This window comes from Macaca thibetana, chromosome 2, assembly GCF_024542745.1.
Source record: "Macaca thibetana thibetana isolate TM-01 chromosome 2, ASM2454274v1, whole genome shotgun sequence".
Classification (NCBI taxonomy): Eukaryota; Metazoa; Chordata; class Mammalia; order Primates; family Cercopithecidae; genus Macaca; species Macaca thibetana.
This window is the reverse complement of record NC_065579.1, coordinates 94054902-94070588: the sequence shown is the minus strand read 5'-3', so window position 1 is coordinate 94070588 and position 15687 is coordinate 94054902. Positions and strand designations below refer to the sequence as shown.

The window sequence follows — 15687 nt, the reverse complement described above, 5'->3', positions numbered from 1 at the left end:
AGTGGCAGAATCAGTGTCCGAATGGGGTGCTGGCAGGTATGGGGCTGGTGCCCTCTGTGCACATGTTCATACTAGTGGGGTATACATGCCTACACATGCCAATGGGAAAGGAAGGCAAGGTCAACCCATGTGCACATACACCAGTGAAGTGATGTGGGGAGTGGCCGTGGGCAAGAGTATGCTAGCAATGCAGCACAGAGGTGGCTGTAGTTGGGGGAGGGAATAGGTGGGCTAGTGCAGATCAGAAAAGGGCCACTTTGCTGGAGCTCTTCGATGGTCAGGCATGGTCTTCTAGCACAGGAGCTATAATGTGGGCTTCTGGGAGACACCCCAGCTGGGCATCCAAGGATGCACTGCAAGAAGGTGCAGCCAGGTTGGGCCCCCATGAGAGGACAGCAGACAGGGAGGCCCTCAGGTTGGACTAGTCCCATCTCATGAACAAGATCACCCTGATCTGTTCAGGTCTGACAGTTCCCCTAAGGCTAAAGTCTCCTAAGGGAGCAAGACAAGCCTTGGGCAATGGACATTCATGACCATGCTTCACTACAGATGCTCCCATACCAAACCCTCTGGGCTCTGCACAAGCTGGAGTTCTTCCCCTACCGCCTCTCTAAGCAGCCTTCCCTGCCAGCTGAAGTGTTCATGGGGGTTTTGGGGTCTCCTGCTGCCAGGATTCCAGAGGCCTGTGGCGAGAGCGGGTTGCTCCTCACCTGCTCAACTCACACCTTCCCCAGGAGTCATTCAGGGCCAGGAATGAGTTCCAGTGTATAGCTGAATTTATTTATTAGTTCTAACAGTTTTTTCTTTGTGTGTGTGTATAGAGTCTTTAGAGTTTTCTATATGTAAGATCATGTCATCTGCAAACAGAAATAATTGTACTACTTTTTGTATTTGTATGCCTTTTATTTCCTTTTTTGCCTACATAGATAGAACTTTCAGTACTATGTTGAATAGAAGTAGTGAGAGTGGGCACCCTTGTCTTGTTTCTGAGCTTAGAGAAAAAGCTTTTGGCTTTTCACTGTTGAGTATGATGTTAGCTGTCGGCTTGTTATATATGGCTTCCATTACTTTGGGGTACATTTTCTTCTATAAACAATTTGTTGAGTTTTCTAATATCAGAAGGATATTGAATTTTTTCAAATGCTTTTTCTGCATTTTATTGAGATAATCATATGATTTTATTCTTCATTCTGTTAATGTGTTGTATCACCTTTACTGATTTGTATATGTTGAACCATCCTTGCACAGCAGGAATAAGATCCCTTGATATGCTTAACCATGGTGTATGATACTTCTAATTGCTGTTAAGTTGGCCATTATTTTGTTAAGAATTTTTACATCTATGTTCATCAGAGTTATTGGCCTGTAATTTTCTTTTCTTGTCATGTCCCCATCTTGCTGTGGTATACATGTAATATTAGCCTCATAAAATGAGTTTGAAAGTGTTCCCTCATCTTAGTTTTTCAAAGAGTTTGAGAAGGACTTGCAATAGGTCTTTAAATGCTTGGCAGAATTCACCTTTAAAGTCGTCTAGTCCAGAGCTTTTCTTTGTTGGCAGGTTTTTGATTACTGAATCAATCTCTTTATTCATTATTGGTCTGTTCAGATTTTGTCATTTTTCATAATTCAGTCATGGCAGGTTGTATGTTCCTAAGAATTTACTCATTCTTCTAGGCTTTCCAATTTGTTGGTTTACAATTGTTTATAGTGCTTTCTTATGATCCTTTATAATTCCATTGTATCAGCTGTATCCTGTGTCATTTATAGTTTTATTTACTCAAGTCCTCTCCATCTTTGATTAGTCTAGCCAAGGGTTTGTCCATTTTTTTTTTTCAAAACACCAACTCAGTTTCATTGGTCTTTTCTATTGTTTTTCTAGTCTTTATTTTCTATATTTCTGCTTTAATATTTATTGTTTCCTTTTTTCTGTTGATGTGGAACATAGTTTGTTATTCTTTCTGTAGTTCCTTGCAGTGTAAAGTAAGGCTGTTTATTTGAAACCTTTCTTTTTCTTAATGTAGACATTTATTGCTATCAACTTCCCTCTCAGAACTGCTTTTACTGCCTCCTCTAAGTTTTGGTTTATGGTGTTTCCATTTTTGTTTCTCTCAAGGTATTTTAAAATTTCCCTTTTAATTTATACTTTGACCCATTGGTTGTTCAGGAGTGTTTTGTTTAATTCTCTTGTGTTTGTGCATTTTCCAATTTTCCTCCTGTTATTAATTTTTAGTTTCATAGCATTGTGGTCAGAAAATATATTTGAAATGATTCTAAACTTCTTGAATTTGTTACAATTTTTTGTGGCCTAATGTATAATCTATCCTGGAGAATGTTTTGTGTGCCCTTGGAAAGAATGTCTATTTTACTTCTATTGGATGGAAAGCTCTGTATATGTCTGTTAACTCCATTTGGTCTACAGTGTTATTAATATCTGCTGATTTTTTATTGATTTTCTGTCTGGATGATCTGTTGTTGAAAGTGGGATATTAAAATCTTTTACTGTTACTGTATTGCTATTTATTTTTCCTTTCAATTGTTACTATTTTCTTCATACAGTTAGTTTCTCCAATGTAAGGGTGCCTACTTACAATTATAATATCTTTTTGATGAATTGGCCCCTTTATCATTATATACTGACCTTCATTGTCTCTTGGGGCCATTTTTTCTTTATTGAAAGTGTATTTTTTCTAATATAAGTATAGACATTCTTGATTTCTTTTGGTTATGATTTTCACAGAATATATTTTTCCATCCTTTCACTTTCAGTCTATGTGTGTCCCTAAAGCTAAAGTGAGTCTTTGTAGGCAGCAAATCACTAGACTTTGTCTTTTAAAAACCCATTCATTCACTCTATGTCTTTTGATTGGAGAATGAAATCCATTTATGTTTAAAATAATTATTCATAGGTAAGAACTTACTATTGCTATTTTGTTCATTGTTTTCTGACTGCTTTGTACTTTCATTGTTTCTCCCTTTCTCTTTTGCTGTATGCCTTTGAAATTTGATGACTTTTTTTTTTTTTTTTTTTTTGGTCATGGTATATTTTCATGCCTTTCTCTTAATTTTCTGTGTGTCTTCTACAGGTTTTTCCTTCTTGGTTACCATGAGGCTTACATATCTTATAGCTATAATATCCTATTTTAAGCTTATAACAATTTAATTTTGATCATATATAATAACTATACTTTTGCTCTTGTTCCTTCACATTTTAGGTTATTGATGTTACATTTTATACCTTTTGTCATATTCTTTATCCAGTAACAAATTATTGTAATTATAGTCATGCTTAATATGTTTGTTTTTTAACTTTTATATCAGAGTTGAAAGTGATTTATACACCACCAGTATAGTATTATAACTTCCTGTGGGCTTCCTTCACTCTTTCATTCTTTTTTCTTTTTGCTCCTCTGACTGGATAAATCAATTGCACTGTCTTAGAGTTTATGGATTCTTTCTTCTGCTTGATTGAGAATGATGTTGAAACTCTCTGTTGAATTTTTTGTTCAGTCACTGAATTCTTCAGCTCTAGAATTTTAAAAAATGATTTTCTTGGTTGAACTTTTCATTTTGTTCATGTATTGTTTTGTTAATCTACTTTAGCTATCTTTTTCTTGTCATTCACTAAACTTTCTTGAGATTAATTCTTTGTCAATCAGTTCATAGAAACTCACTTTTCCTTCCTTCTGTCCTCCCTCCCTCCCGTGTTGTCTTTTCATTTTGAGACAGGGCCTCATCCTGCCACTCAGGCTGGAGTGCAGTAGCATGCTCTTGGCTCACTGCCTCCTTGACCTCCTAAGCCCAAGCAATCCTCCCACCTCAGCCTCCCAAGTAGCTAGGACTGCAGGCATACACCACCATGCCTGGCTAATTTTTTTTTTTTTTTTTTTTTTATCAATAAGATCTTCTGTTGTCCAGGCTGGTCTCAAATTCCTGGGCTCAATGAATCCTCCCACCTTGGCCTCCCAAAGTGCTGAGATTAAGCATGAGCCATCGCATCTCATTGATATTTATTTCTTTAGTGTTTTTTCATGCTTTGTAAGTTTCTTTTGCTGCTTGTCGTGTTTCCTTGATTCTTTATGAACCTCATATCCTTGCATCAATGTCTGTATATTGGGGAGTTATTACCTCTTTGAGGCTTTACATGTTCACTTGGGCAGGGAAGGACCTTCACTAGTTAGTCCAGGGGCCGGCAGCTGGATGGACCAGCTAGTTGTTTCTGTGGGCATGTGGGGCTTGCTGACAAGGCATCTAATAGGGCAGGGCTGCTGCCCATGATCTGAAGCTGGGCAAGGCTGCTCATTGTGATCTGTGGCTGGGTAGTTTTGCTGGTTGGGCTCTGGAAGGGGTTGCTTGTTGGGATCATGGTCAGGCAGGGCTTTTGGCTGGGCTGTATAATTGCCCCTGGTCAGGTGAGACCGCAGGTTGTGCTTTTCCAGTGGGTGGTGTATCTGGTTCTACTATGCATTCAAATGGGACTGCAGGCTGGGCTATGCAACTGGACTAGGACTCTGGTTGTGTTCCACAGTTGGGCAAGGCTACAGGCTGGGCTCTAAAATCAGGCAGGGAGCAGGGAAGAAGGTGGATAGAAGGCAGGACTAATGTGCGGCTCCCACATGTATGAACAGAGCAGCATGTAGAGACTCACACTGTGATCGTTTGCTCCAAGAACCCCCACAGGAATGTACCAGAAAAACTGAAAGAAGTGGCACAGCACTGCAAATTCTGTGAAACAGGCCAAAAACTGTGAGTTCCCGAAGTATGAGAGGGGGAAATCTGCCTCCAAACACACATCCCCAGTGGGGAATCTGAAAATCCAGATCATGAAAGAAGGATTTAACCTTACTTAGAGATAAAAGGAATTTAGGGACAATAAAATAGTAGAAGTAGCAGCAGGAAGTGCTTTGAAGACACTCCCAGTCTCCAGCTCAAGCCCCAGGAAGCCATCTCTGACTATATCTCACAGGGGACCTCAAGAAGGTCACCAGCAGAATTGAGGAGGGGTTGCAGGGTGAAAAATCTCCCAACTGAAATTGGTAGTGGTCTTGACTGGGCACAAATTTCCTTGAGTGGAGTTGGGGAGAAGCGGGAGCTGCTGCAGACACAAGTGCAGGAGTGCGGGAGATGCCAACAGAGTGAGAAGACAGGGATGGACGAGGACCAAAAGCCATGCTTGCTTTCTCAGTGGGGTAGCTCACAACCTGGGACAAGGTGTGAGTGGGGCACTGTGGGAGTGAGACCAGTCTTGCCAACTGTGTAGGAGCTGGGTGAACCCTCTTGCTACCAGCTACCAGCCTCTTGCCCCCACTTCCTTGGCAAACTATATGACATAGCAGAAGCAGCCACAATCCCCTTCTGGAACATAACCCCATTGGCCTGATAACCACCCCCTCACACCCCACAGTGGCCACAAGAAGCCCCGTCCAAGGAGAGTCTGAGCCCAGACTCGCCTACCCCTGCCCCCACCTGAGGGTATTTCCCTACCTGCTTTGGTAGCCAAACACAAAACATAGAAACTTCAGAGGTTTACAGTCTTGCCCATCACTTGAGATACCAAAATAATTACCTGGCCATCTTAGGGCAAACTTAGATTCCCCTACTACTACTAGAGCTGGTGCTCTCTTGAAAACACCATCTCCTGGCTGGAGGATAACCAACTTAGGCCATTATAGCAAATCATGACAGAATAAACCTGACCGCAGGAAGAAGACAACACCTAATTTCCCTAACTGCAATATCTTGGCTAACCAGAAATTCTGAATGTGTCCATGTGACAACTTCACTGCTAGCATAACCAGCATTCAGGAAAGCCAGCATAGTACATAAATCTATAACTAAGGACTCTCAAGTGAAGAAAAAAACTACTTTACTTCCCTGACACCTCTATGAGAACAGATGCTGGTATCCATGGCTGGGAGAACCAAAGATGAATCACATCACACACCTCCTTGCAAACATTCACCCAGCACCAGCCCAGAGCCTGGTTGCCCCTCTGGGTGGCTAGACCCAGAAGAGCAATAACAATCACTACAGTCAAGGTCTCAGGAAGGCACACCCCTAGGAGAAGGAAGAAAGCACAACATCAAGAGATCACCCTATGGAACAAAAGAATCTGAACAGCAGGCCTTGAGATTAAGACCTCTCCACTGAAATAGTCTACCCAAATGAGAAGGAACCAGAAAAGTCATTCTGGTAATATGACAAAAGAGGATTCTGTAACACCCCAAAAGATCATACCAGCTCCCAAGCAATGGATCCAAACCAAGAAGGAATCTCTGAATTGCCAGATAAAGAATTCAGAAGGTTGATTATTAAGCTATTCAAGGACATACTAGAGAAAGATGAAAACCAACTTTAAAAATTTTTAAAAACAACACAGGATATGCATGAAAAATGCTCCAGAGAAATAGATGTCATAAAAAAAAATCGCAACTTCTGGAAATGAAAGACACACTTGGAAAAATAGAAAATGCACTGAAAAGTGTCAACAATAGACTAGAACAAGAAAAGAGAACTTTAGAGCCTGAAGACAAGACTTTTGAATTAACCCAATCAGACAAACACAAAGAAAAAAGAATAGAAAAAATTCACAAAGCCTCCAAAAAATTTGAGATTATGCTAAAAGACCAGACCTAAGAATAACTGGTGTTCCTGAGGAAGAAAATAAATCTAAAAGTTTGGAAAACTTTTTTGAGACGGAGTCTCACTCTGTTGCCCAGGCTGGAGTGCAGTGGTGAGATCTCAGCTCACTGCAAGCTCTGCCTCCCGGGTTCACGCCATTCTCCTGCCTCAGCCTCCCGAGTAGCTGGGACTACAGGCACCCGCTACCACATCCAGCTAATTTTTTGTATTTTTAGTAGAGATGGGGTTTCACCTTGTTAGTCAGGATGGTATCAATCTGCTGACCTCATGATCCACCCTCCTCGGCCTCCCAAAGTGACGGGATTACAGGCATGAGCCACTGCGCCCAGCCAAGTTTGGAAAACTTTTTGAGGGAACAACTGAAGAAAACTTTTCTGGCCTTACTAGATCACATTACCTGACTTTAAACACTTTTGGTACTGTTTTATACCAGTACCAAAACAGCATGGTACCAGTATAAAAAATAGGCACACAGACCAATGGAACATAATATAGAGCCCCAAAATAAAGCCAAATACTTATAGTCAACTGTTCTTCAACAAAGCAAACAAAAACATAAAGTGAGGAAAGGACACACTATTCAACAAATGGTGCTGGGATAATTGACAAGCCACATGGAGAAGAGTAAAACTGGATCCTCATCTGTCTCTTTATATAAAAATCAACTCAAGATGGAGCAAAGACTTAAATCTAAGACATAAAACCATAAAAACTAGAGCAGATAACATTGGAGAAACTCTTCTAGACATTGGATTAAGCAAAGAGATCATGGTCAAGAATGCAAAATCTAGTACAACAAAAACAAAAATAAATAGATGGGTCCTAACTAAACTAGAAAGCTTCTGCACAGCAAAAGAAATAATCAGCAGAATAAATAGAAAACCCACAGAATGGGAGAAAATATTTGCAAGTCATGCTTCTGACAAAAAACCAATATCCAGAATCTACAAGGAACTCAAACAAATCATCAAGAATAAAACAAATAATCCCATCAAAAAGTGGGCTAAGGACATGAATAGCCATTTCTTAAAAGAAGATACACAAATGGCCAACAAACATATGAAAAAATGTTCAGCATCACTAATGATCAGGGAAATGCAAATTAAAACCACAATGAGATACCACCTTACTCCTGCAAGAATGGTCATAATCAAAAAATTAAAAAAAAAAAATAGATGTTGGCATGGACATGGTGAAAAGGAAACACTTTTACCCTGCTGGTGGGAATTTAAACTAGTACAGCAACTATGGAAAACCATATGGAGATTCCTTAAAGAAATAAAGGCAGAACTACCATTTGATCTGGCAATCCCACTACTGGGTATTTACCCAGAGGAAAATAAGTCATTATATTAAAAAGACACTAGATGTGCATGTTTATAGCAGCACGATTTGGAATTGCAAAAATACGGAACCAGCCTAAATGCTCATCAACCAATGAGTAAAGAAAATGTAGTATATATCGACCATGAAATATTTCTCAGCCATAAAAAAAGAATGAAATAGGCCAGGTATGGTGATTCACGCCTGTAATCCCAGCACTTTGGGAGGCCAAGGTAGCAGATGACTTGAGGTCAGGAGTTCAAGGTCACCCTAACAAACATGATGAAACCCTGTCTCTATCAAAAATATAAAAAATTAGCCGGGTGTGGTGGCATGCACCTGTAATTCCAGCTACTATGGCAGCTGAGGCAGGAGCATGGCTTGAACCCAGAAGGCAGAGGTTTCAGTGAGCCAAGATCTTGCCACTGCACTCCAGCCTGGCAACAGAACGAGACTCCATCTGGAGAAGAGGGGAAGGGAAGGGAAGGGGAAGGGAGGGGAGGGTAGGGGAGGGAAACGGAAAGGGAGGGGAGGGAAAGGGAAAGGGAGGGGAGGGGAGGGGGGAAAATAATGGCATTCACAGCAACTTGGATGGAGCTGGAGATCATTATTCTAAGTGAAATAACTTAGAAATAGAAAACCAAATATTATATGTTCTCACTTGTAAGTGAGAGCTAGGTTATGAGGACACAAAGCCATAAGACTAATATAAAGGACTTTGGGGACTCAGGGAGAAGGGGGACATGGGGTGATGGAAGAAAAGACTACACATTCAGTACAGTGTACACTGCTCAGGTGACAGTTGCACCAAAATCTCAAAAATTATCACTAAAGAGCCTACCCATGTAACCAAACACCACCTGTTCCACAAATTTGTTTATTTTCTATTGAAAATAAAACAAAATTAGGCAGGGCCACAGGCTGAGCCCTGTCATTGAGCAGGGTCTGCTTGTACCCCCTGCCTGGGTGGGACCAGAGGTGTGCTCTGCACACCACCAGGTTGTTACTAGTCTCTCAAGTTGGGTGAAGCTGTGTGCTGTGCCCCGTAGTTGGGCAGAACTGCAGACCGGGCTCCACAGTTGGGAAGGGCTGCTGGCTATGCTCCAAGTTTGGGTGGGATCACTGACCAGGCTCCCTACTTTTGATTTTTTCCTGTTTCACAAATCTCTCTCCATAAATGTCCAATTCTCATGACTTTGTCTAATGCTTGGTTCATAGTACATGTGGGCTAAACTGTTGATTGCTAAGTAAATGAAAGAATGAACAAAGAGGTCCCCTCTGGCTCCAGGGGCACTCTAGCTCACAAATGGCTCTCCTCAGTCACTCTCCATAGACCTATATTCCACCAAGGATCACTGCAATGCAGGAGAAGCCTGACCAGTTCCAGTCTAGCTGTGCAGAGAACCTTTCTTTCTACAGTCTAAATGCCATCACCCCAAAAACTACCAGGCACCAGCTCCTATAGGCCTTTTGACCTCTGTGTGAACCATTGCCTCTCCTGATGCCCCATGGAGGCTCCAAGCTCATGCTGTCTTAGGCAAAACTTCCTCTCCCATCAAACAGAAGTGACACTATGATTTTATTTCTGACAAATGAGAACAGGTCTGGAAGTAGAAAACCGGTGAGGGAGATCTCATTATCCCTGTACTGTAAACTCTGATTGTATTTTCTACTGGATCCTGATAGGACCTCTTCAGAAGTGAACATGGTAAAGGTGGAAGAACAGCTTCCACGACTTCTGCTGGCCATATTTGGTGACAGAAGGTCCTACTAAATCATTTCTAATCTCATTAGATGGGGACCCACACACACACCCTGAGGAAAAAAGTGGCTAGAATTAGCAGGGGTGTGGGAGTGGGGCAAGGGAGCAGCAGTTGTGACTTCCCTAATTGAGAACTATGGTCTAAACCAGTGATTCTCAGCAGGAATTATACTGTCTCCCAGGAGACATTTAACAATGTCTGGAGATATATCTAGTGGTCACAACTGTGGGTGTGCTACTGGCTCCCAGGAGGTAAACAGACTTCATTACTGTCACTCTGCAGGGACTAGCATCACTGCAGAAAGTCTGGGCTCTGAAATCATACACATACATACATACATCATAGATTATTGGCAACTAAATAACCTGGCTTATAAATCTTGATTCATTTTTCTGGCTTTATCTGCAATGACTGGTCTTAGAGAAAACAAACAAACAAAAAAGGCCAGTGTTTGTATCAGAGCCCAGAATATCTCCCTGTCATCTTGATATTAGATTGATGTCTGCAATCCCCTGCTTTTGTTTCCTGATTGTCCGGACACAGTGGAAGTCACTCCTGCCTTTTGGGTTTTTTTCTCTGTCTGCTTCACATTCTTCCGGTATTTTAATATGGATCCCCTGCACAGACCACTAATGAACACTTGATAAAAACATACAGCCCTTCAGCCCACTGAGAATTTCCCTTTCAGTTTCAACTGGATAATGATCCTCTTTGCTCCCTCTACTATATAAAAGTCTGGTACATTTCTTCTGTCTGTAATAAAAGTGTGTCAATATAAGAGCTGGCAGCTGGCTACATTTGAAATTAGACCACATAATTATACTAGAGAACACAAGATCACGAAAAAAATATGCATTAAAACGTCATTAATTTAGACCTCACCAATTCTGAATTTGTGATCAAACACAGTAGGCTCAAATTTACTGTTCCATTTATTCTCAAAATAAAGGATTAAGACAACTAATAGATTTTTTTAAAGGAGAATATTTACATTCCAAAGAGAGCAAATTACTATCAGGTACTTACTTAGAATTTATATATAAACACTACAATTACAGCGTAAGCAAATAACAGCTGCAGAGCCTTGGTTTTTATATGTAAACCTTAGAGAATTCTCCTAGTCACAAATGGTAGAAATTAATCCCAGGACCCAGCATAAATTTTGTTCCTTCACATTTTCACTTTTAGAATACAGCTCAGGACAGCTGGAAAGAACCAGTGGACACTGTGGTAATGGCTACCAGGAGAATGGGCTGGTGCCCTGAGGGTATGTGGGCTGACCCACAGGGGAGGCAGAAGGGCAGGAGCCAGAGAATGCTTGGTAGAAACCTGATAGACAGCTTCCCAGGCAATGAACTACAGTTGTTCTTGGGCCACAGAGCATGTGGTTACAAATAGGGCTTCCTGGAGAGGTTTGCAGCTTCCCCCTAGACTAGCCCTCTGCTCGACTCCCTGTGAGACACACACTAATACCCTCTGATACCCTACTCCAAGAAGAGGAGCATCAGAACACACACTCTTGATCTCTGTGCCTTCCCTCTCAGGAGGTACAGGCATGTCATGGTGACCATCCTGATCATCTCTAAGTTATAAATCTGAACTTTTCAAGTTGTCTCTTAGTCACTTAAGTTTGTTAGAGGGAGGACATTTTAGGAACAGGTAGCTGAAAATATTTTGTTCTTGGCAGTCACTAAGCCTCTCCTATCTACACTTATAAGTCAAAAAGGTCAGGCTTTCTTTTTCCCCCTAGAGCCTCACAGCTCAGTTTTATTTGTGGGAGAGCCATCCTCTCTCTACACTGTAGAAGAAACTCTCATCTGTCTTAGATGACTTTGAGCTGTACAAAACCCGAGGACCAGTGACGGCCAAGAACACAAAATCTTCAATTTACCGTTCTCCAAAATCCTTCTTTTAACAAACTTACACAACTAAGAGACAACTTACAAGTTCACATTTATAATGTACAAGTTACCAGTGTGATCACCATGACATGCCTGTAGCTACTGATGAACCCCTCACCATCTCCACTCCGGGAATGCTGGACCTCTGTCTCCCCAGGCCATCCATCACATCCCGTGGACTGGAGAAAATAACTTGCCAGTATTACCCTGGCATAATTTTTCCATTGGATGGTTAAAATTACTTCATAAAAATGTAGTTGTTTTGATGGCTTCAGTATTAGACTCAGATATAAATGAGAAGTACAGAGGTGGCTTTATCTATTTGTATCCAACTTCTGACTACGTAAAGCATCCTGGGAAATTTTTTTTCTCTTTCCTTATTTCATCATCCATCGGTACCGGAATAGGGGACCCCACTTTAGGATTACAGTGGACAGTGTGGTTGTGGAAAGAGGATGAGGCAAGTTGTAACAAACCATTTTGGGTCCTTTGTCCTTTCTGTCTGCTCCTACTTCAATGCTGTGGTTTACCTATAGGGATAGACAGATGTTCTACCTACATCCTAGTAATGTGTTCCACAGAATAAAAAATTCTCCCGGAGACTCTCAGAACTGGAAGAATACATTAAAATGAATTAATTCTCTTCTTTCAAAATATGTTACTCCTGTGCACATTTGATACAGAGGTCTGAACATGCTATGGCATATTTTTCCCAGGTCGGTCCTTTTTTTTTTTTCCAACTCCTTCCTACCACAGAGCTATAAATTATTAAAACTCACAATGTTTCCCTCTCTTGTGGCATAAAAATTTAGCAACACTTTTAGGGAAGAGGTCGTCTTAATTGAGAATTCCAAGTTATGTGCATTTAGCTTCAAAAATAAGGAAAAATATTTATTAATCAAAATACTAATGAATCTCAAGTGTATAATATGTTTACATGTCTGACATGGATTTCTGATTTACCTTACTTTTATTTCATCCTTAAATATTTGTCATCTGAAAGTACACGCTAATGAGAGCTCTTAAGTAGATTAGCCTCCTTTCTTACATATGTCATGCAGATAGTCTTAGCAGTGTCACATGACTATGTATGAACAATAATCAGTAGAACTTCCCTTACAGGGGAAAGGCAAAGCCTCTCCACTGAAATAGCAGGAAAAGTAAAGAAGAGTCAAAATAAGGAAAAGGGAACTATTTAATATCCTACTTTCTTTCTTAAAATGGGTGTAAAAATGGGTGTAACCTATTAAAGGGGAACATAGAACTCTATATTTTGATAAATGATTGAAATATTGGGCTCGTATTGTTTTATTTTAAAAAATAAAAAGTACCTTTCCAATTTTATGCAAATACAGTACAATAATTCAATGACATATGAAGCAGGCATTAAGAACATCTATGATGAGCATTTGCAATAGCATGAGGAAACATTTAAATGATGCTGAGTGGGAAGGCAGAATACAACACTACACCGTGTGGCTCCAACACCGCAGAGAAGCTTATCTGTGAGGCTTAGCTGGGACTTACAGTCTGGCATCTACAACACTAGAAGGCTGCTCATTTGTTCTTCTCCACTCCACCCCACCAGCAGGTTGGAGGAAGCTCTTGCAGTACCCTCTGGCCTTCCAAGGCATTACAACTTTGGAGGGCAGGAAGGTGCTTACCATGAGTATCAGTCAGAGCAGTTCTTCAGAGAGCTGTGTGATTGCTGCATCCTTAATCATGCCCGGGTTTACTAATAAACATAGAGAAAGACTCAGAGAAAGACTGTGGGATTCAGGGAAGTCCTTGGGGGTCGGGGGATAACAGATAACATGGTCCTGCATAGAAACTACTAAGGCAGCAAACACTACTATGAACTCCAGCCAGAGAGGCCGAAGGAAGGCATATATGGAAGCATTCATACAAAAGAAGGAACAAGTTTCCCGAAATACAGTAGATGAAGACAATGCCATGGGAGAGAGGAGGCCAGAGAGCCAAGAGGCCTGGGTCTTAGAAGGATCATTTCTGTGGGTATCAAAATCACTGAGAACTAACCCAGAAGCAGTGTTCTCAAGAAAAGAAGGTAAAGAACTATGACCTGTTGAGGTACTTGCTGAGGGCAAAGAGCATATGGGCTTGCTAGTGGAAGAGGGTAGTTATGAGTACCAGCTATGACTATACAACCAGTTATAGAAACAAGAAGTGTAACTATCATGAGTACTTCTTCTTTTGTTATGAATATGTGTGTGTAGCAAATATTTTTGTTTTCTTCTCTTTCTTATCTCTTTATCATGTACTGACTTTATAGCATAGCATTTAAGTAGAGTTAACTTTACATCACAGGATTTAAAGTTATAGGATACACAAGACTGAACATCATCCAAGACTTTGCATCCTTTTCTGGGGAAAGGGCTAGTGAGTTTTCAGTTGCATGCAGGATATCGTTATCATAAAAGGTGGAAGTATGACCTTGTTATTGTCTTTATTTGGAGATTAAGTATGGGTTAAGGAGATGCATATGGTTGCCAAGCTGATAAAGGATGGACTTGTGATTATTAATTTTATGTGTCAACTTGCAGGGTGTTTTTGAATGAGACTGGCATTAAACTTTGTGTAAAACAGACTGCCCTGCTTAATGTGAATGGACCTCACTCAATTGGTGGAGGGCCTGGATAGAACAAAAAAACTGAGCTCCCTGAGCAAGAGAGAATTCTCCAGCAGACTGCCTTCAGACTTCATATGCACCATTAGCTCTCCTGGGAGTCCACCTGCTAGCCTTCCAATGGGAACTTTACCATCAGCTCTCCTGGGTCTCAAGCTGCTGGCCCACACTGCAAATGTTGGACTCACCAACCTCAATTATCATGGGATCCAAGTCTTTAAAATAAACCTATTTCTATAAATATGCATATCGTATTGGTTCTGTTCTCTTGAGAACCCTAACATTAATCTTAACAGAATTAGAGGAAAGGATTTAGGGATCAGCAGGGAAGTTCAATAAGGGAGGATAGTAGATACTAGAGTCTGATGATACAGTTTTTGTTTTGCTCTAAAGAGGTTGCAGCCTGAACAACTTCAAAGCAACAATGAGGAACAAGGAGGGCACCTCTAACACCTGCAGGCCCAGTGGCAGCTGGACAGAAACAGCACCTACTTGGGAGAGAGAAAATGAAGGAAATGAAATGCACATCTGGGAAGATGATCCAGGGGATAGTGCTGATGACCAACCTTTACAGCCCTTATAGGGGAATGGAAAGGTGGGAGACAGGGTCAGATGAAGGAGTGTACATAGGTGAGTGGGGATCAGAGTCCAAGGGAATGCAGGGTGATCTAGGAGACCTGGGATTCTTGTGGAAATTAATGAACTAAGATTAAAGGAATGATAACATTGGCCCTGATGGTATCAAGGCAGATGGTGGTTGTGAGCTTTGATGACTGGGATAGGAGAGAAGGAATGAAGCTTTTCCAAGAATGTAGAGAGTTCAGGGGACCACCTTTGTTAACACCTGCTGAACAGTGTGGGAACTCTTCCAACTTCTGTGCTAATCGTCATCCATGTTGTCATTTTAAATGCTTCAAAACAAAGTTTTCCAAAATATGCACATATTTTAATTTCTAGTACATCATTTAGAAGGCACAAAATTCATATTTGATCTGCAGGTTCTAGAATCATTCTGTGACTGCAGGAAGGTCATCTCATTTTGCAGTGAATGTAAATAATTTAAATTTGATCTAAGTGTTTGTACCTGTTCATTCAGTTTCAGGTGATTACTGGAAGTATGAATTCTTTTTTTTTTTTTTTTTGGTGGGGGAAAGATCTTTGTAATGGACCTAGTGTGGCAGGACATCTGTTCTTGGGCTGACTAGAAAATGCCTGCCTGGATCATTGTCTGTGCTTAGGAAAAAAATGGGTGACAATTCCCTTATCATCCAGGAGTCCCTTGAGCCTCCACCTCCAGTCAATTATTAGTGGATAGATGGCATTTATTTGTTGACTGATTTATTGGAAAGCAGACTATTAAAAATAACTCTTGAAAAATTTCAAGTCCTGCCACAAGTGATGTTACTAAAACAATGTC

General features: G+C 40.8%; 2 protein-coding genes across 4 annotated transcripts in view; both read right to left on the bottom strand.

Annotated features, from left to right (window-relative positions):
- The window catches only part of MYRIP (myosin VIIA and Rab interacting protein), a 418438-nt gene that overhangs the window by 359107 nt on the left and 43644 nt on the right, over positions 1-15687 (bottom strand). The window lies entirely within an intron of this gene.
- The window catches only part of RPL14 (ribosomal protein L14), a 575215-nt gene that overhangs the window by 549256 nt on the left and 10272 nt on the right, over positions 1-15687 (bottom strand). Inside the window, exon 1 of one of the 2 annotated variants that reach the window (XM_050780438.1) lies at positions 5299-5302. The exons of the other annotated variant lie outside the window; for it this stretch is intronic. The gene's annotated coding sequence lies outside the window, so the exon portion shown is untranslated. Of the gene's footprint in view, positions 1-5298; positions 5303-15687 lie in introns of those variants that run through there. 2 annotated transcript variants of the gene reach the window in all.